We start from the raw sequence: 20,199 nt of genomic DNA on the forward strand, positions 1-20,199 counted from the left end.
TCTGCACCTATTTCTTATGCTCCTGTATTCCAGCAAGAGGTTTCATATACTCCTATATTCCAATATTAACTATACTTCTAAGGTACTTCATTTGCTGTTAGGTGGTTTGGGATATCCTGGGTCAGGTGAGGCTGTGTTAATTTTATCTTCCTTTTTGAAGATAGGAATTACATTTGCTTTTCAGCAATATTCCTTTTGCTACTGAGTTTTTACGTTATACCAGTGCTGCTGCCATCACCTCCCTAGTTCATTTTGAATATCCACAGACACAATCCATTTGGACCCGGAGTCTTGCTCCCCTTAAACTTGGCTAGTTTTTCAAGAATCTCCTTTCTTTCTGTTTCAACTGTTGTAATACCCCTCTTACTTTCTACTGTTGAATTCCTCTGCTAGCCTCTTCTGTGAAAGCTTAAGCCAAATATCTAATGACATCCCTGTCATTTCAGTGCAATCTCATGCGTTTATCTTGCACATATCTTGGTGGCCCTATTCCTATCTTAATTCTACTTTTGTTACTTGCGTGCATATAAAATACAATTTCTTTTTATACCTTGGATGGTCTCATTTAATATTTCACTTCCCTCCCTTTTTTTTGCCTCTTTCCTCAGTTCATATTCCCTTGTCATTCTGTCTATTTTTATGTACATAGGACTTAGGAGCAGGAGGTAGGCCATTCAGCACTCGAACCTGCTGTGCCATTCGATAAGATCATGGCTGACCTGCTTGTGGTCTCAAAGCCACTTTCCTGTTTGGCCCCCTCCCCAATAGCCCTCGACTTCCTTGTCTATCAAAAATCTATCTAACTCAACCTTATGCATAAATTCAATGACCCAGCCTCTACTGCTTTCTAGGGAAGAGAATTCCACAGCCTAATGACCCTCGGAGAAAAAAATTCTCATCTCCATCTTAAAAGGGAGACCTCTTATTCTTAAGCTGTGTCCCCTAATTTCAGCCTCCCTCACAACAGGAAACATCCTCCCGGTATTCACTCAATCAAGTGCCCTCAGAATCTTATATATTTCAATAAGATCACCTCTCATGCTTCTAAATTTCAAAAGGTATGGGCCCAACCTGTTAAACCTTTCTTCATAAGATAAGCCCTTCAACCCCTTGGGATATACTTTTCTTTAGATTCAACTTCATCCTCACTTCTATTTATCCATAACATTCCATTCTCATCATTATAAAAAATCACCTGCTTTTACTTTTAACATTGCCTGCCAACACCCTTTCTTCAGCCCATCTGCCACCAAAACCCTCACCCCTACTTATAAACACCAGACTCAACTACACCAAAACTCTTCCTGCTGACCTCCCATACTACACCCTTCATAAACTTTAAACTCATCCAAAACTCTTCTGCCCATATCCTATCCCACACTAAGTCCTGCTGGACCATTAACCTTACCCTAGATGACCTGCATTGGCTTCTTTTTCCCCAACACCTCATACTTAAAATTCTCATCCTCATGATTAAATCCTGTCATTACTTTGTCATCACTTCCCATCGCTGTAACCTCCTCCAGAGTTATAAAGGAGAACTCCATTACCCCCACCCATTCCACCCCCTGCCAATGACTTTGCCTGAACTCTCATCTCTAAAACCCTCCTTAAAATCAACCTCTTTACTGACTGCCTCAGCCAAGCTTTTGACCCCCCCCCCAAATCACTTTCTGTGGCACAGCATCCATCCTTCCCCTTACGCCACTGTGAAGTACTTTGGGACATTTTTCTACATTAAAGATGCTCAATAAATGTGAGTTTTTCTTGTTGTTTACAACACTAGCAGTGCTTTTCCTCAAAGAAGAACCAACCTATTGAAGCCAGATTCATTACTACTTCAGTTTTACCGTAGTGCTGTCCATGATCACTACATCTGCGGCAGCACAGAATCATAAACGTTACAGCACAAGCGGCACTACAGTTCATTGTGTCTCTGCCAATGCTAGCTCTTCAACTGGAGCTGGCGCGTTCTCTAATCCCACTTTGTCATTTCCCTGTACCCTTTTATATTATCTCTCCAAATTCTTTCATTGCCTTTTAAATATTTGTTACATTCTCTACCTCGATAGCCACTTGAGTCCAAATAAATTGTTGTGAAAACATTTCTTTTAGTTTACCTCTTCACTCTTACAACTATCTTGAGTCCCTGCGCAACTCATATAACAGCTAGTGCAAACAATTTATCACTATTAATCTTACAAAGTCTTTCATAATTTGGTAATCTATATTAGCTTCCCCCTTAACTCATTTTTTTTCAGCTTTTCTTGATAATTACTATTTCCCATTCCTGGTATTCTACTAACGAATCTTCATTGTACCCTTTCCAAGACGAATATCATTTCTATAATGTGGTACCCAGAAGAACTCGCACTTATATAGCACCTTTAACCTAGAACTAATGGACAGTTTCAAATTAGAGGGTCTCCCATTTGAGACAGAGATGAGGAGGAATTTCTTCTCTCAGAGGGTTGTTAGTGTTTGGAATTCTCTTCCCCAGTGAGCAGTGGAGGCTGGGTCATTGAATATATTCAAGGCTGAGTTAGATAGATTTTTGATTGACAAGGGAGTCAAGGGTTATGGGGGGGCAGGCAGGAAAGTAGAGTTAAGGCCAGAATCAGGTCAGCCATGATCTTATTGAATGGCACAGCAGGGGGGGCCGAATGACCTACTCCTGTACCTATTTCTTATGTTCTTATGCAAAAACAATGCTCCTGTGACACACCTTGGGATACCAGACAAAAATCTGACACCAAGTCACATAAAGAGACATAGGACAGGTGACCAAAAGCTAGGTCAAAGAGTTTGGTTTTAAAGAACGACTTAAAAAGAGGGGGCTAGAGAGGGCTAGAAAAAGAATTCTAGAGCTTAGAGCAAGGTAGCTGAAGGCACAACAGCCAATGGTGCAGCAATGAAAATCGGGATGCACAATTGGAGTAGTGCACAGATCTTAGGTGGAGGTTAGAGATAGGGATTGCCACACCCAATACTTCAACTGCAGCCAAACTAACACTTGATACAAATTAGAAATCACTGTGCTTTTTAATTGAATGCCACTATATTAAAATCCTGAATCCCACCTTTCTTTTCTTAAAAGGTCATTCTCGCCCTTAAAGATTATACATCTGAAGCCTTAAATAGCTGTCCTTCACTCAAAACCTTATTAATTTCAATTCTTTTTTCAAAATGCACCCTCACCTAACTTATGTTCATTTGCTGTATCTTGCTTAGATTATTGTAATTTACCACAGTCTTTATTCTTCTTATGCCCATTTCTAAATCATTTATACAGATGTGAAATAGAACCACCCCACCCCTCTGTTCTTACAAACCCTTTATATGACACAATTTTAAGTAATTAAAACAGAAAGTACTGGAAATACTCAGCAGGTCTGGCAGCATCTGTGGAGCAAGAAACAGAGTTAATGTTTCAGGGGTTCTGATGAAAGGTCACAGACCTGAAACGTTAACTGTTTCTTTCTCCACAGATGCTGCCAGACCAGCTAAGTATTTCCAGCACTTTGTTTTTATTTCAGATTTCCAGCAACCGCAGTATTTTGCTGTTACACAATTTTAAGTGTGAGCAAACAGGAACTGAGAGACCTGGAGGTTCACATCTTTGAAGGTAGCAGGACAAGTTAATTTTTTTAAAAAGCATATGGAATCTTGGGCTTTATAAATAGCAGCAGAGAGTACAAAGGTAAGGAAGTTATGCTAAAACTTTTAAGTCACTGGTTCGAGGAGTTTTACTGGAATGGTACCAGGGACACAGGATTTCAGTTACAGACTCAAGAAACTGGGATTGCTGCTGTTTATGGGAGCTAGCTGTGTGCAAATTGGCTGCTCTGCTCAATGATTTGAGATACTTGGTCCTTAGTGTCCTTTTACGTAGAACAATCTGCATTTCCAGCAGCATGATAGTCATTGTATTGGACGAGCAACCCTAAGGTCATGAATTTCAAACCCCACCACAACAAATTATCAAATTGAATTTAATCAACATGTTAATTGCTGGACTGGCATCAGATAAATGATAATAAAAGCTGTCAGACTGTTGTACAAACCTAGCTGGTTGAACGGTATCCTTGGAGGAAGGAAATCTGCCATTTCTTATCTAGCCTAGGCTATGTGCGACTCTAGTCCCAAAATATGTGTTTGACTCAGTGCCCTCGGGACAACTAGGAGAGAAAAATAAATGCAGTCACGTTGTAAAGGCAAAAGAAACAAAATCACCCACAGTCTGGAGAAGGAGAGGTGACTTTGTTTGCATTTTTCATGGGAGAAGAGTTCTCATTTATTCATGACACCAGAAGTAGCACAATTTTGGACGTTCAAGGAGTATGAGGAAAAAAATAGTGAATGCTGGAAATGCATAAACTGTCTGTCAGTATGTGAAAGAGAAAAGACAGGTTAACGTTCCCAGTGGAACTCTGCATCAGTTCATTCTCTCTCTCTCAGAAGCTGGTGGACCTGTTGCGATTCTCCAGCACCTGCTGTGGATTCGGAGCGAGGATTGGAAACTTGCTCTGGACAGTGTCGCATGAGGCAGTTCCTATTTATCTGCAATCTAAGACTGAGCTTGTCCACAGCCTGCGACATTCCCACTCCGCACAGAGAATAGCTGAGCAGAAGCAACCATTTCACAAATACTGATTTCAACAAAGAGGAATCGAGAAAGAGGGTTTGTCACATTTGTGCTGCCAATCCGAGTGATTGTACTATTTAATCTTCCATGATAAACGTCGATAGCTTTCAGGCAGGATCGACCAGTGAAAAAACATCACAGCAACGGGGTCGGGGGGGGTATATAGATTTGTGACTATGACCATCGTTTCAAACCATTTACTGCAAGATCATGGAAAATTATTTTTTCAAAAGATTTTTTTTTCTAATTAATAGTTGCAGTATTGAATCTTACAGTACAGAAAGAGGACATTCAGTCAGTGCTGCCCAATTTAATCCACACTCCAGCTTTTACCTCACAATCCTGCAAGTTAGTTCTCTTCAAGAATTAGGAAAGTTAATAGAATGTTATTGTTTATCACGAGGGGTATTGAATACAAAAGTAAGGAGGTTATGCTTCAGCTATACAGGGCATTGGTGAGACTACATCTGGAGTAATGTGTACAGTACTGGTCTATTTAAGGAAGGATGTAAATGCGTTGGAGGCAGTACAGACAAGGTTTACTAAACTAAAACTGTCTTACGAGGAAAGATTGGACAGGCTAGGCTTATATCCACTGGAATTTAGAAGAGTGTTACCACCAGGTTGTAACAGGATTTGATTTTTAAACACACTGTGTTTTGAGCTTCCCCCTTGATGAATGCTTGTTCACCGCTTTCCAATTATAAGGCAAAGCAATGAGCTCACCAGGTTTTCTTAGGTTTAAAGAATAAAAGTGAAATTTATTAAACTCTAATTCGGTTAACGCCTACGGATAAAGGACGCGCCCAAGCTAGCATGCACATGCAATACACACATGCAAATAGGGACAGAAAAGAGAAGAAAACTAAAATAGAGAGGTTTGAGGCAGTCTCTGAAGGAGGCTTCTTGTTACTGTTTCTGTGTTTCCAGCTCGCCATAGAGTCTTTGATTGCAGGCAGATCTTACTTTTCACTGGGGCCCAGTAATCTTCTTAAACCTTGTTCACATAGGAGACTTTTCTCTCTTTGAGGTCATGTGTTGTCAATGGTTTCCGAAGCTGGTGAGAACAAGATGAGAGCAGACAGGAGAGAAGTGTTCTGAGTCCAGAAGCAAACATCTTTGAGTTTCTTTCTCTGAGCAAGTTCAAATTCAAACAGCCAGTTAGTCATGTGACTAAACAGGCCTGACCAGGTCTTCTATGTTTTGGAGAAGCAGGGACTGGGTCCTTTGTTCTAACACTATCTGCCAACATGCAAATATCTTTCCAGTCAGGGGTTTGGCAATTCCTTGTGATAGGCCCACTTTACTTCCCAGCCACCATTATAAGTTTTAATGTTCACGTGGCTAAATAATGTGTGCCTCAGTCTTCACAGGTGGGGGCCTGCATGACAAGAGTAAGAGGCGACTTGACTGAAACATATAAGATCCTGAGGGATCTTGACAGGGTGGATGTGGAAAGGAGGTTTCCCCTTGGGGGAGAATCTAGAACTAGGAGTCACTGTTTAAAAATAAGGGGTGACCCACTTAAGACAGATGAGGAGAATTTTTTCTTTCCGAGGGTCAAAAGGCAGTGGAAGCAGAGTCTTTGAATATTTTTAAGGCAGAGGTAGACAGATTCTTGATAAGCAAGGGGGTGGAAGGCTATCGGGAATAGGTGGAAATGTGGAGTCATCAGTTCAGCCATGAACTTATTGAATGGCGGAGCAGGCCCGAAGGGCCGAGTGGCCTACTCCTGCTCCTAATTTGTATGTTCATATGTTCGTAACACGCTCAAAAGCCTTTTGAAAATTCATATGGAATGCATTTCCAACACCTTTCAGGGCATGTATTCCAGATCATCATAACCCTGTACAGGAGAGCTTTTTGAAGTGCATACAGGAGAGCTTTTTGAGCCAGCATGTAGAAAGTCCTACAAGAAAAGGGGCAGTACGGGACCTAATCCCAGGGAATGAAGCCAGACAAATAGTAGAAGTGTCAGTGGGGGAGCATTTCAGGGATAGTGACCATAACTCTGCAAGATTTAAGGTAGTTATGGAAAAGGACAAAGATGAACCAGAAATAAAGGTACTGAATTGGGGGAAGGCTGATTTCAATAAGATAAAACAGGATCTGGCCAAAGTGGGCTGGGAGCAGCTACGTGTAGGAAAGTCTACATCAGATCAGTGGGAGTCATTTAAAAAGGAAATAGTGAGAGTTCAGGGCCAACATGCTCCCCTGAAGGTGAATGGTAGGACTGACAAGTCCAGGGAACCCTGGATGTCAAGGGATATAGAGGATTGGATAAGGAAAAAAAAAGGAGGCTTATGGCAGATTCAGAGGGCTGAAAACAGCAGAGGCCCTAGAGGAATATAGAAAGTGTAAGGGGGGAGGGAGGGGGTGTACTTAAAAAGGAATTAGGAAAGCGAAGAGGGGACATGAAAAAACACTGGCGGGCAAGATAAAGGAAAATCCCAAGGTGCTTTATAAGTATATTAAAAACCAAGAGGATAATCAGGGAAAGAGTAGAGCTCATTAGGGACCAAAGTGGCAATCTGTGTGAGGAGCCAGAGGATGTAGGTGAGGTTTTAAATGATTACTTTTCATGTGGGTTCACTATGGAGAAGGACAATGTAGGTGTAGAGATCAGAGAGGGGGATTGCGATATACTCGAACAAATTAGCATTGAAAAGGAGGAGATATTAGCAGTTTTAACTTTAAAATGGATAAATCCCCAGGCCCAGATGAGATGTATCCCAGGCTGTTATGTGAGGTAAGGGAGGAGATAGCACGGGCTCTGACACAAATTTTCAAATCCTCTCTGGCCACAGGAGCGGTGCCAGAGGACTGGAGGACAGTGAATGTGGCACCATTATTCAAGAAGGGTAGCAGGGATACACCAGGTAATTACAGGCTAGTGAGTCTAACATCAGTGGTAGGGAAACTATTGGAAAAAATTGAGGGACTGGATGAATCTCCACTTGGAGAGGCAGGGATTAATCAAGGATAGTCAGCATGGCTTTGTCAGGGGGAGATCATGTCTAACAAATCCGAATTTTTTGAGGAGGTGACTAGGTGTGTAGATGAGGGCAAAGCGGTTGGTGTAGTCTACATGGACGTCAGTAAGGCTTTTGATAAGGTCCCGCATAGGAGATTGATTAAGGTGAAGCTCATGGGATCCAGGACAATTTGGCAAATTGGATCCAAAATTGGCTTAGTGGCAGGAGGCAGAGGGTGATGGTCGAGGGTTGTTTTTGTGATTGGAAGCCCGTAACCAGTGGTGTACCACAGGGATCGGTGCTGGGACACTTGCTGTTCGTAGTGTACATTAATGAATTAGACGTGAATATGGGAGATACAATTAGTAAGTTTGCAGATGACATGAAAATTGGCGTTGCCGTAAATAGTGAGGAGGAAAGCCTTAGATTACAGGACGATATAGATGGGCAGAGCAGTGGCAAATGGAATTTAATCCTGAGAAATGTGAGGTGATGCATTTTGGGAGGACTAACAAGGCAAGGGAACATACAATGGATGGTAAGACCCTATGAAGTACAGAGGGACCTTGGTGTACTTAGCCATAGATCACTGAAGGCAGCAGCACAGGTAGATAAGGTGGTTAGGAAGGCATATGGGATACTTGCCTTTATTAGCCAAAGCATAGAATATAACAGCGGGGAAGTTATGATGCTGTATAAAACGCTACTTAGGCCACAGTTGGAGTACTGCTGTACAGTTCTGGTCGCCACACTATAGGAAGGATGTGATTGCACTGGAGAGGGTACAGAGAAGATTCACCAGGATGTTGCCTTGGCTGGAGCACTTCAGCTTTGGAGAGAGACAGGATAGGCTGGGGTTATTTTCTTTAGAGCAGAGAAGACTGAGGGGGGGACCTGATTGAGGTATACAAAATTATGAGGGGCACAGATAGGATAGATAGGAAGAAACTTTTTCCCTTAGGAGAGGTGTCAATAACCAGGGGACAGAGATTTAAGGTAAGGGGCAGGAAGCTTAGAGGGGATTTGAGGAAAATCTTTTCACCCAGAGGGTGGTTGGAAACTGGAACACACTGCCTGAAGGGGTGGTAGAGGCAAGAACTCTCAACATTTAAGAAATATTTAGATGAGCACTTGAAACACCATAGCATACAAGGCTATGGGCCAAGTGCTGGAAAATGGGATTAGAATGGATAGGTGCTTGATGGCCAGCACAGACACGATGGGCCGAAGGGCCTGTTTCTGTGTTGTATATCTCTATGACTCTATATCACCCATCTATGACCTCTGGTTACCAACCCACTTCCTGGGGAAACAGTTTCTTCCTACTTGTTCAGTCAAAATCCCTCAATTTTGAATACCTCTATTAGAATCATAGAACATTACAGCACAAAGGCAGGCCATTTGATCCACTGAATCTGCACTGGCTCTTTTAAAGAGCATTCCAATTAGTCACACTTCCCCTGCTCTCTCTGAATATCCCTGCACTTTTTTTCTCCTTCAACTATTTATCCAATTCCCTTTTGAAAGCTATTATTGAATCTGTTTCCACCACCCTATCAGGCAGTGCATTCCAAATCCTAACCACTCGTTGAGTAAAAAAGATTTTCCTCTAGTCATCTTTGGTTCTTTTTGCCAATCACCTTAAATGTGTGCTCTTTTGTTATCAGTCTTACATACATACGAATTAGGAGGAGTAGGCCACTCGGCCCCTCAAGCCTGCACCACCATTCAATAAGATGATGGCTGATCTGATTGTAACCTCAACTTCACATTCCTGCCTACTGCCGATAACCTTTCACCCCCTTGCTTATCAAGAATCTATCTACCTCTGCCTTAAAAATATTTAATGACTGCCTTTTGAGGAAGTGTGTTCCAAAGACTCACGACCCTCAGAAAAAATTTCTCCTCATCTCGGTCTTAAATGGGCGACCCCTTATTTTTAAACAGCGACCCCTGGTTCTAGATTCTCCCACAAGGGGACATCCACCCTGTCAAGATCCCTCAGGATCTTATATGTTTCTATTAAGTCACCTCTTATTCTTCTAAACTCCAGCAGATACAAGCCTAGCCTATCCAACCTTTCCTCATGAGACAACCCACCCATTCCAGGTATTAGGTTAGTAAACCTTCTCTGAACTGCTTCCAACACACTTACATCCTTCCTTAAATAAGGAGACCAATACTGTACACGGTACTCCAGATGTGGTCTCATCAATGCCCTGTATAACTTAAGCATAACCTCCCTACTTTTGTGTTCAATTCCTCTCGCAATAAATGATAACATTCTCGTAGCTTTTCTAATTACTTGCTGAACCTGCATACTAACCTTTTGCTATTCATGCACGAGGACACCCAGATCCCTCTGCAAACAGGTTCTCTTTATTTATTCTATCTAAACCTTTCATGATTTTAAACACCTCTATCAAATCTCCTCTTAGCCTTCTCTGCTCCAAAGGTAACTCTAATCCCTCACCCCGGAAACATTTTTAATAAATCAATTCTGTATCCTCTCCAAAGCTTTCATGCTTTCCCTAAAGTGCAGTGTCAGAATTGGACACAATGCTCTAACAGGGGCTGAACTAGTGTTTTATACAAGTTTAGCATAACTGCCCGGCTGTTGTATTTAATGATTCTATTTATAAAGCCCAATATCCCATAGACTGCTTTGTTATCCTGCGCTGCCACCTTCAAAGATTTATGCACAAAGAGCCCCAGGTTTCTCTGTTCTTGCACCCTCCCCCCACCCCCCACTTTAAATTTATACTATTTAGCTCATATATCTCTCCTCATTCTTCCCATCACCTCATATTTTTCTGTGCTGAATTTCACCTGTCATATCTATCGATTCCACCAGCCAGTCTAGGCCTGCTTAATGTTTATTACCATCGTCCTGAGTTTTAACTACACTTCCAAGTTTTGTCACCTGCAAATTTCAAAATTGTGCCCTCATTAATGTATATCAAAAACAGCAGCAGTGTAGTACTGAACCCTGGGGAACAGATGATGTTGACAAAGGACAACAGATATGAGGAAAAGGAGGTGGCAGGGATAGATCTTTGGCAGATTCCTAAGGTGACAGAAATAGATGTTCTCCCTTTATAGAATCATAGAATGGTTACAGCTCAGAAGGAGGCCATTCAGTCTCTCCATGACAGCTTTCTGTTAGAACTCAACTAGTCCCACTTCCCTGTCATTTCTCCATAGCTCTGCAAAATTTTGCACTTCAGATATTTATCCACATCTCTTTTGAATCTGCCTCAACTACGCTCTGAGGCAGAGCGTTCCAGATCCTAACCACCCGCTGCATAAAAAGTTTCCCTGATGTCACCATTGCTTCTTTTGCCAATCACATCAAATTGGTATCCTCTGGTTCTTGCCCCTTCCACTAACAGGACCAGTTTCTCCCCATCTACTCCATCCACTTCCCTCATGATTTTGAAAACCTCTATCAAATCTCCTCTTAATCGTCTCTTCCCTTCTCCAAGGAAAACAGGCCCAGCTCTGCAATTGATCCACATAATTGAAGTTCCTCATCCATGGAACCATTCACATGAATTTTTTCTGCACTTTCTTTTTTTTTAAGAACATTAGAACATTACAGCGCAGTAAAAGCCCTTCGGCCCTCGATATTGCGCCGACCTGTGAAACCATCTGACCTACACTATTCCATTTTCATCCATATGTCTATCCAATGACCACTTAAATGCCCTTAAAGTTGGCGAGTCTACTACTGTTGCAGGCAGGGCGTTCCACGCCCCTACTACTCTCTGAGTAAAGAAACTATCTCTCACATCTGTCCTATATCTATCACCCCTCAACTTAAAGCTATGTCCCCTCGTGTTTGCCATCACCATACGAGGAAAAAGACTCTCACTATCCACCCTATCTAACCCACTGATTATCTTATATGTCTCTATTAAGTCACCTCTCCTCCTCCTTCTCTCCAACGAAAACAACCTCAAGTCCCTCAGCCTTTCCTCGTAAGACCTTCCCTCCATACCAGGCAACATCCTAGTAAATCTCCTCTGCACCCTTTCCAAAGCTTCCACATCCTTCCTATAATGCAGTGACCAGAACTGCACGCAATACTCCAGGTGCGGTCTCACCAGAGTTTTGTACAGCTGCAGCATGACCTCGTGGCTCCGAAACTCGATCCCCCTACTAATAAAAGCTAACACACCTTCTTAACAGCCCTATTAACCTGGGTAGCAACTTTCAGGGATTTATGTACCTGGACACCAAGATCTCTCTGTTCATCTACACTACCAAGAATCTTCCCATTAGCCCAGTACTCTGCATTCCTGTTACTCCTTCCAAAGTGAATCACCTCACACTTTTCCGCATTAAGCTCCATTTGCCATCTCTCAGCCCAGCTCTGCAGCCTATCTATGTCCCTCTGCACCCTACAACATCCTTCGGCACTATCCACAACTCCACCGACCTTAGTGTCATCCGCAAATTTACTAACCCACCCTTCTACACCCTCTTCCAGGTCATTTATAAAAATGACAAACAGCAGTGGCCCCAAAACAGATCCTTGCGGTACACCGCTAGTAACTAAACTCCAGGATGAACATTTGCCATCAACCACCACCCTCTGTCTTCTTTCAGCTAGCCAATTTCTGATCCAAAGCTCTAAATCACCTTCAACCCCATACTTCCGTATTTTCTGCAATAGCCTACCGTGGGGAACCTTATCAAACGCCTTACTGAAATCCATATACACCACATCCACTGCTTTACCCTCATCCACCTGTTTGGTCACCTTCTCGAAAAACTCAATAAGGTTTGTGAGGCACGACCTACCCTTCACAAAACCGTGCTGACTATCGCTAATGAACTTATTCTTTTCAAGATGATTATAAATCCTGTCTCTTATAACCTTTTCCAACATTTTACCCACAACCGAAGTAAGGCTCACAGGTCTATAATTACCAGGGCTGTCTCTACTCCCCTTCTTGAACAAGGGGACAACATTTGCTATCCTCCAGTCTTCCGGCACTATTCCTATCGAAAATGACAACATAAAGATCAAGGACAAAGGCTCTGCAATCTCCTCCCTAGCTTCCCAGAGAATCCTAGGATAAATCCCATCTGGCCCAGGGGACTTATCTATTTTCACACTTTCCAAAATTGCTAACACCTCCTCCTTGTGAACCTTAATGCCTTAACATCCTTCCTAAAGTGTGGTGCCCAGAACTGGACGCAAAACTCCAGTTGAGGCCAAACCAGGGTTTTATACATGCTCATCATAATTTTCTTGCTTTTGTACTCTATGTCCCTATTTATAAAGCCCAGGATCCCTTATGCTTTACAAACTGCTTTCTCAACCTTCCCTGCCACCAATAATTTGTGCACATATATCCCCAGGTCCCTCTGATCCTGCACCCCTTTCAGAATTGTACCCTTTATTTGTATTGCCCCTCCTCATTCTTCCTATCAAAATGAATCACTTCACACTTCTACGCATTAAATTTCATCTGCCACCTGTCCGTCCATTCCACCAGCCTATGTCCTCTAAGTTTATAACTATCCTCCTCACAATTCACAATACTTCCAAGTTTTGTATTATCTGCAAATTTTGAAATTATGCCCTGTACACCCAAGTCTTGCTCATTAATATAGATCAAGAAAAGCAGTGATCCTAACAACGATCTCTGGGGAATTTCACTATTTATCTTCCTCCAGTCCGAAAAACAATTATTCACCACTATTTGTTTCCTGCCACTCAGCCAATTTTGTATCCATACTGCCACTGTCCCTTTTATTCCATGGGCTCTAACTTTGCTGAAAAGCCTGTTCTGTGGCACTTTATCAAATGCCTTTAGAAGTCCATGTACACCATGTCATCCGCATGACCCTCATGAACTCTCTGTTATCTCATCAAAAAACTCAAGTTACTTAAACACAATTTGCCCTTAACAAATTTGTGTAGCCATTCCTTAATTAATCCACATTTGTCCAAGTGACTAATTTTGTCCCAAATTATCATTTCTAAAAGCTTTCCCAACACTGAGGTTAAACTGACTGGCCTGTAGTTGCTGGGCTTATCCTTAAGCCCTTTTTTGAATACGAGTGTAACATTTACAATTCTCCAGTTCTCTGACAACACCCCTGTATCTAAGGAGAATTGGAAGATTATGGCCATTGCCTCCACAATTTCCACTCTTACTTCCCTCAGCAACCTCTCATCAACTCCTGGTGGCTTATCAACTTTAAGCAAAGTCAGCCTATCCAATACTTCCACTTTATCAATTTTTGGCCCACCTAATGTCTCAACTGCCTCTTTCACAATGACTTTGGCAGCATCTTCTTCCTTGGTGAAGAGAGATGCAAAGTACTCATTTATTATCTCAGACATGCCCTCTGCCTCAATGCAAAATCCCTTTTTGGTCCCTAATTACCCCTACTCCTCATTTTACTATTAATATGCTTATAGCAGATTTCCAGAAGGCATTTGATAAGGTGCCACATAAAAGGTTACTGCAGAAAATAAAAGCTCATGGTTTGGGGGTAACATATTGGCATGGATAGAAGATTGGTTAGCTGACAGGAAACAGAGAGTAGGCATAAATGGGTCATTTTCTGGTGGGCAAGATGTAACGAGAGGTGTGCCACAGGGATCTGTGCTGAGGCCTCAACTTTTTACAATTTATATAAATGACTTAGATGAAGGGACCAACGGTATGGTTGCTAAATTTGCTGATGACACAAAGATAGGTAGGAAGGTAACTTGTGAAGAGAACATGAGGAGGCTACAAAGGGATATAGATAGGTTAAGTGAGTGGGCAAAGATCTGACAAATGCAGTATAATGTGGGAAAGTGGGAAATTGTCCACTTTGGCAGGAAGAATAAAAAAAGCATATTATGTAAATGGTGAAAGAGCTCTGAGATGCAGAGGGATCTGGGTGTCCTAGTGCATGAATCGCAAAGGGTTAGTATGCAGGTACAGCACGTAATTAGGAAAAGTAATAGAATGTTATCGTTTATCGCGAGGGGAATTGAATACAAAAGTAGGGTTGGTATGCTTCAGCTATACAGGGCATTGGTGAGACTACATCTGGAGAACTGTGTACAGTACTGGTCTCCTTATTTAAGGAAGGATGTAAATGCTTTGGAGGCAGTAGAGGTTTACCAGACTAATATTTGGAATGGGTGGGCTGTCTTAAGAGGAAAGATTGGACAGGCTAGGCTTGTATCTGCTGGAATTTAGAAGAGTAAGAGGCGACTTGATTGAAACATGTAAGATCCTGAAGTGTCTTGACAGGGTGAATGTGGAAATGATGTTTCACCTTGTGGGAGAATCTCGAACTAGGGGTCTGTTTAAAAATAAGGGGTCACCCATTTAAGACAGAGATGAGGAGAATTTTTTTCTCTGAGGATTGTGAGTCTTTGGAATTCTCTTCCTCAAGAGGCAGTGGAAGCAGAGTCTTTGAATATTTTTTAAGGCAGAGGTAGATAGAGTCTTGATAAGCAAGGGGGTGGAAGGTTATCAGGGGAGGTGAAAATGTGGAGTAATCAGTTCAGCCATGAACTTATTGAATGACGGAGCAGACTCGAGGGTTTGAGTGGCCTACTCCTGCTCCTAATTCGTATGTTTGGATTCCCTTTTATGTTGGTTGCCAGTCTCTTCTCATACTTTGCTTCTCTCAATTCCCCTCTGAACTTTCTATATTCAGCCTGGTTCCCATTTGTATGATCAACCTGACATCTGTTGTATGTATCTTTTTCTGCTTCATCTTGCTCTCTATCTCATCATCGAGGGAGCTCTGGCTTTGTTTGTCCTACCTTTCCTGCTTGTGGGAATGTACCTCGACTGTCCCAATCTATTCCCTCTTTAAATGCAGCCCATTGTTCCTTTACAGCTTTGCCAGCCAACCTTTGATTCCAATTCACCTGGATCAGATCTGTTCTCACCCCAATGAAGTTGACCTGCCCACAATTCATTATTTTCACTCATTTCCAAAATCAGATCCAGCAGTGCCTCCTTCCTCGTTGGGCCAGAAACGTACAGATCTAGAAAATTCTCCTGAACATAATTCATAAACTCTTCCCCTTCTCTGCCCTTTACACTATCCCAATCTACATTAGGATAATTAAAGTTTCCAATTATAACTACTCTATAGTTCTTGCACCTCTCTGCAATTCCCTTGCAAATTTGTTCCTCTATATCTTTCCCACTAGATGGTGGACTATAGAATATATCCAGTAGTGTTAACGGTACTTCAATTGCTTCTTAGCTCTAATCAAATAAATTCTGTCCTTGACCCCTCTAGGATATCCTCTCTTACCAGCATTGTAATATTTTCCTTAATCAGTACTGCTACCTCACCTCCTTTCTTTTCTTCCCTATCTTTCATGAACACCTGGTTTCCAGGAATATTTAGTAGCCAGTCTGCCCTTTTTTGAGCCAATTCTCAGTTATCGCCACAACACCATATTCCCACATGGCCATCTGCGCCTGTGGCTCACCAACCTTATTTACCTCACTCCACGCATTCACATAAACAGTAAAGTTAATTTAGACCTTATTTCATTCCCTCTTACTCTGACCCCACTTAATACCATATTATTTCCTACTCCAGTGCTATCTGTCTCTTCCAATTCTCTGTGCACCTCCCTAACATTAACTCCTGGTTCCCACACCCCTTCAACTATTATTGGAGGTGCTCCGGCTCTGATTGAATAGGAAGAGCAAAACAAAGTGATAGCAGTCTCAATGGAGAACAGGTTGGGTCAAAGATGGCAGAAAGGTCAAAGAGTGATAGTGCAGCCACTGAGAAAGTCATTAATGACTTTGATCGGCCAGATTCCGACATGGAGTTGTGGAAACGATAGCACAGCTCTGAGGGGCAAAAACACATTCAAGGACTTTCTGCAGGAAAAGGAGGTTGGAACGAAGGTGATAGGTAGCCAAAGACTTAAAAAATAAAAATATCATTTACATCTTTATCTCCAGTAATGGCTCTTCCACATCCTCCTCAGCTAATCCTCATGTTACCATCAACTTTCTCTATAAAAACTGTTCTTTTACCCTCAAGTATAAAACGGCCCTACCATCTTTCTGGTCCTATCCTTTGTTTGCCTATAGTTTAGAAATACAACATCGCTTCCCCACAGGTCTCACTGCTTAATCAAAACAATCTTAATAATATTAATGGAATATCTATTTTTCTAACAGATCAAGATAATCTTTTGGTTACCTGCCCAAATGTCTCTTATGTGGTTCGGTGTCAAATCTTATCTGACAATGCTCCTGTCAAGAAGAGCCTTGAGACATTCTTATTATGTTAAAGGCAGTATGTAAGCGTTGTTGTGGATTATGTCCTCAAGTCTCTGGAGTGAAACTTGAACCCATGACCTTCTAACTCAAGAAAGACATTACAAAGACCTATTTGCATCTAAGATGAAGTTAGTATCAATTGTATAATGTTGGTAATTTGAATAGATTTTAACAGAAATGTTGCCAAAACTGATTCATGGGGTAGGCCATACTGTTATTTTTGCCATCTGCAGCATCAGGCTCCCATTTCTACAAAGGTTATCAAGCACATTTAGTACACCATCGCAAATTTCCTGACTTTCATCAATTCCCCATGTTTCAACTATAAAATACAATAGTTTACTGTGTCATGTTCAAACCGCAGCTGGAATAACCCTCAATTCAAAAACAATCCTTGATATATATGGTCAAGCTCATGAATTGTTCGCAGTGATTTTCCAAATCTAAAACCAGCCTATTCAGGAATCAGGACCCCCTCTAAATTGTCAATTGAGCCAAAAGGTTTCTTCCCATTAATGTATCCTGGAACAACAAAACCTTTACATTTATATAGGATATGGGAAAAACAGTAAGTCTTTCTTTCCAGGTTTTAGTATAACCAACATTTTCAAGCATTTCCAGGCTACTTCCAAGCAGTTTTTTTATATATGTTTATCAAACCTAATCGAGTATTGTAGAAAGTGCCAATTTGGAGGTTGAACAAGTATGCTGTATTTTCCATATCTTACGTGCCCAACAATGCACAGTGGTTAGCACCGCAGCCTCACAGCTCCAGCAACCTGGGTTCGATTCTGGGTACTGCCTGTGCGGAGTTTGCAAGTTCTCCCTGTGACCGCGTGGGTTTCCACCGGGTGCTCCGGTTTCCTCCCACAGCCAAAGACTTGCAGGCTGATAGGTAAATTGGCCATTGTAAATTGCCCCTAGTGTAGGTAGGTGGTAGGGGAATTGACGGAAGGTGGGGATGGGGTAGGAAATGGGATTAATGTAGGATTAGTATAAATGGGTGGTTGATGGTCGGCACAGACGCGGTGGGCCGAAGGGCCTGTTTCAGTGCTGTATCTCTAAATAAATAAATAAATAAAACAGTTGAGATTAAATCTTGGCCGAGTTATAAAAGTACTACACCTACTGTCCATTTTTTGATTATGGAGGGTATATTAGGATAGGTACAAGACTAACAATTTAGAAGTTATGACTTAAAATTATGACAAATTTTGAAATTAAATTTAATAAATCTACTAATCTCTGGATTGGCAATATAAAAACAATAGAACTATCAGATCACTGTAAAAAAAACTCAGCTAGTTCACTAATATCATTCAAGGAATAGAACTCCAACCCAATCTAACTTATACTCATGTCTGATTGACTCAATACCCTCTGAAGTGGCCTAGCAAATCACTCAACTAGGGAGGACCAATTCAGGCAGCCTTGCCAGTGCACATTTCCTATTCATCCCACTTCAAGAGTCACATGCAAATTTCTAGATCTAGGGACTCTAGGAACTTTACATATGAAATGTCTATAGTCTGTGAACTCTATGAATTCAGCCAATGTCTACTTTGCAGCAATTAGCCTTTATAACCTTAAATGGACACAGACATTCATTTCAGTAGAAGAATGTGTTTTACATAGTAGAAACATTCCTCTTTGGATAAAGCACCACATGTTCTGACTTTCCATGAACAGCACCACTGAGGATTTACTCATAACAGACTTCACAAAATTACATTCGTAAAGTGCAATTAACAGAAAAAGTTTTAAAAACACTTCATAGAACTGTAATGCTGAGCCAAAGGAGATAATAGGAATGGGAAAGAGGTGGGTTTTACGTAGCATCTTAAAAGATGAAAGTGGGTGCTCCAGACCTCATTACACCTTTGGCCCAAACATAGTCAAAAGAGCTGAATGCCAGAGGTGAGATGAGTGACTGCCCCAGACATCGAGGCAGCATTTGACCAAATGTGGCATCAAGGAGCCCTACCCAAATTGAAATCAATGGGAATCTGGAAAAACTCTCCACTGGTTGGACTCATGCTTAACACAAAGGAAGATGGTTGTGGTCAATGGAGGTCAATCATCTCAACCCCAGGATATCACTGCAGGGGTTCCTCGGGTAGTACCCTAGTGCCAACCATCTTCAGCTGCTTCATCAATGTCCTTCCCTCCAACATAAAGTCAGAAGTGGGGATGTTTGCTATTTTTTTTTTTGATGGGGACAGTGTAGAGGGAGCTTTACTCTGTATCTAACACCCCGTTTTTTTTTGTTTTTTTTCCCACAATGTGACCTTTATACCCCAGGCCCCTTTTATATTTTTCACATCGAGGGGGCCTTTATCCCTCAGGCCCCCTTTATGTACATATTTACAGTTTTAAAATAACTTTATTAAAACAGATAAATAAACAAAAAACTCAAATTAAAATGCCATTCGCGGCATCAACGATGCACTCCAGTCCCTGCGGTGCCCACCGGTCGCGGAAGGCCTCAAGCGTACCGGCGGACACCGCATGCTCCTTCTCCAGGGACACCCGGGCGCGAACGTAACCGCGGAAGAGGGGCAGGCAGTCGGGGAGGACGGAACCCCCGACGGCCCGCAACCTGGACCTGTGAATTGCCACCTTGGCCAGGCCCAGGAGCAGACCGACGAGGAGATCCTCCTCCTGGCCCAAGCCCCTCCGCACCGGGTGCCCAAAGATCAGGAGCGTGGGACTGAAGTGCAGCCAGAATTTGAGGAGCAGCCCCTTCAGATACTCAAAGAGGGGCTGCAACCTCGCACACTCCGTGTAAATGTGGAACACGGACTCGTCCAGGCCGCAGAAAGTACAGGAGGCCTGGGAGTCCGTGAACCTACTTAAAAGTCTATTGCACGGGACTGCTCTGTGCAGCACCCTCCATCCCAAGTCCCCGATGTAAAGGGGGAAGACTCCCGCGTAGAGACCCCTCCATCGGGGTTTCCCCTCGCCGCCAGATGGCAACGCGGACCGCCAGGGCGTGTCCGGCCGGCTGACAAGGGCGAGGAAGTGGAGAGTGTGCAGGAGCAGCCCGTACAGGAAACCCCTCCGCGCCGATTGGAATGGCACGGAGGGCATTTCCGAGAGGCGGCTCGGGTTGTGCGGGACCGGCTCCCGAGGAGGGGGGATGTTTGCTATTGATTACAGTGCTCTGTACAGTTCACAGCTCCTCAGATACTGAAGCAATACGTGACAACATGCAGCAAAACCTGGACAGCATTCAAGCTTGGACTGGTAAGTGCCAAGTAACATTTGCACCACTCAAGTGTCAGGCAATGACCAT

The 20,199-nt window shown here is 42.5% G+C and overlaps 1 protein-coding gene across 2 annotated transcripts in view; it reads right to left on the minus strand.

Moving 5' to 3' along the window:
• The window catches only part of pan3 (poly(A) specific ribonuclease subunit PAN3), a 213,166-nt gene that overhangs the window by 184,606 nt on the left and 8,361 nt on the right, over nt 1-20,199 (minus strand). The window lies entirely within an intron of this gene.

The sequence above is a fragment of the Heterodontus francisci genome, chromosome 6 (genome assembly GCF_036365525.1).
Source record: "Heterodontus francisci isolate sHetFra1 chromosome 6, sHetFra1.hap1, whole genome shotgun sequence".
Taxonomy (NCBI): domain Eukaryota; kingdom Metazoa; phylum Chordata; class Chondrichthyes; order Heterodontiformes; family Heterodontidae; genus Heterodontus; species Heterodontus francisci.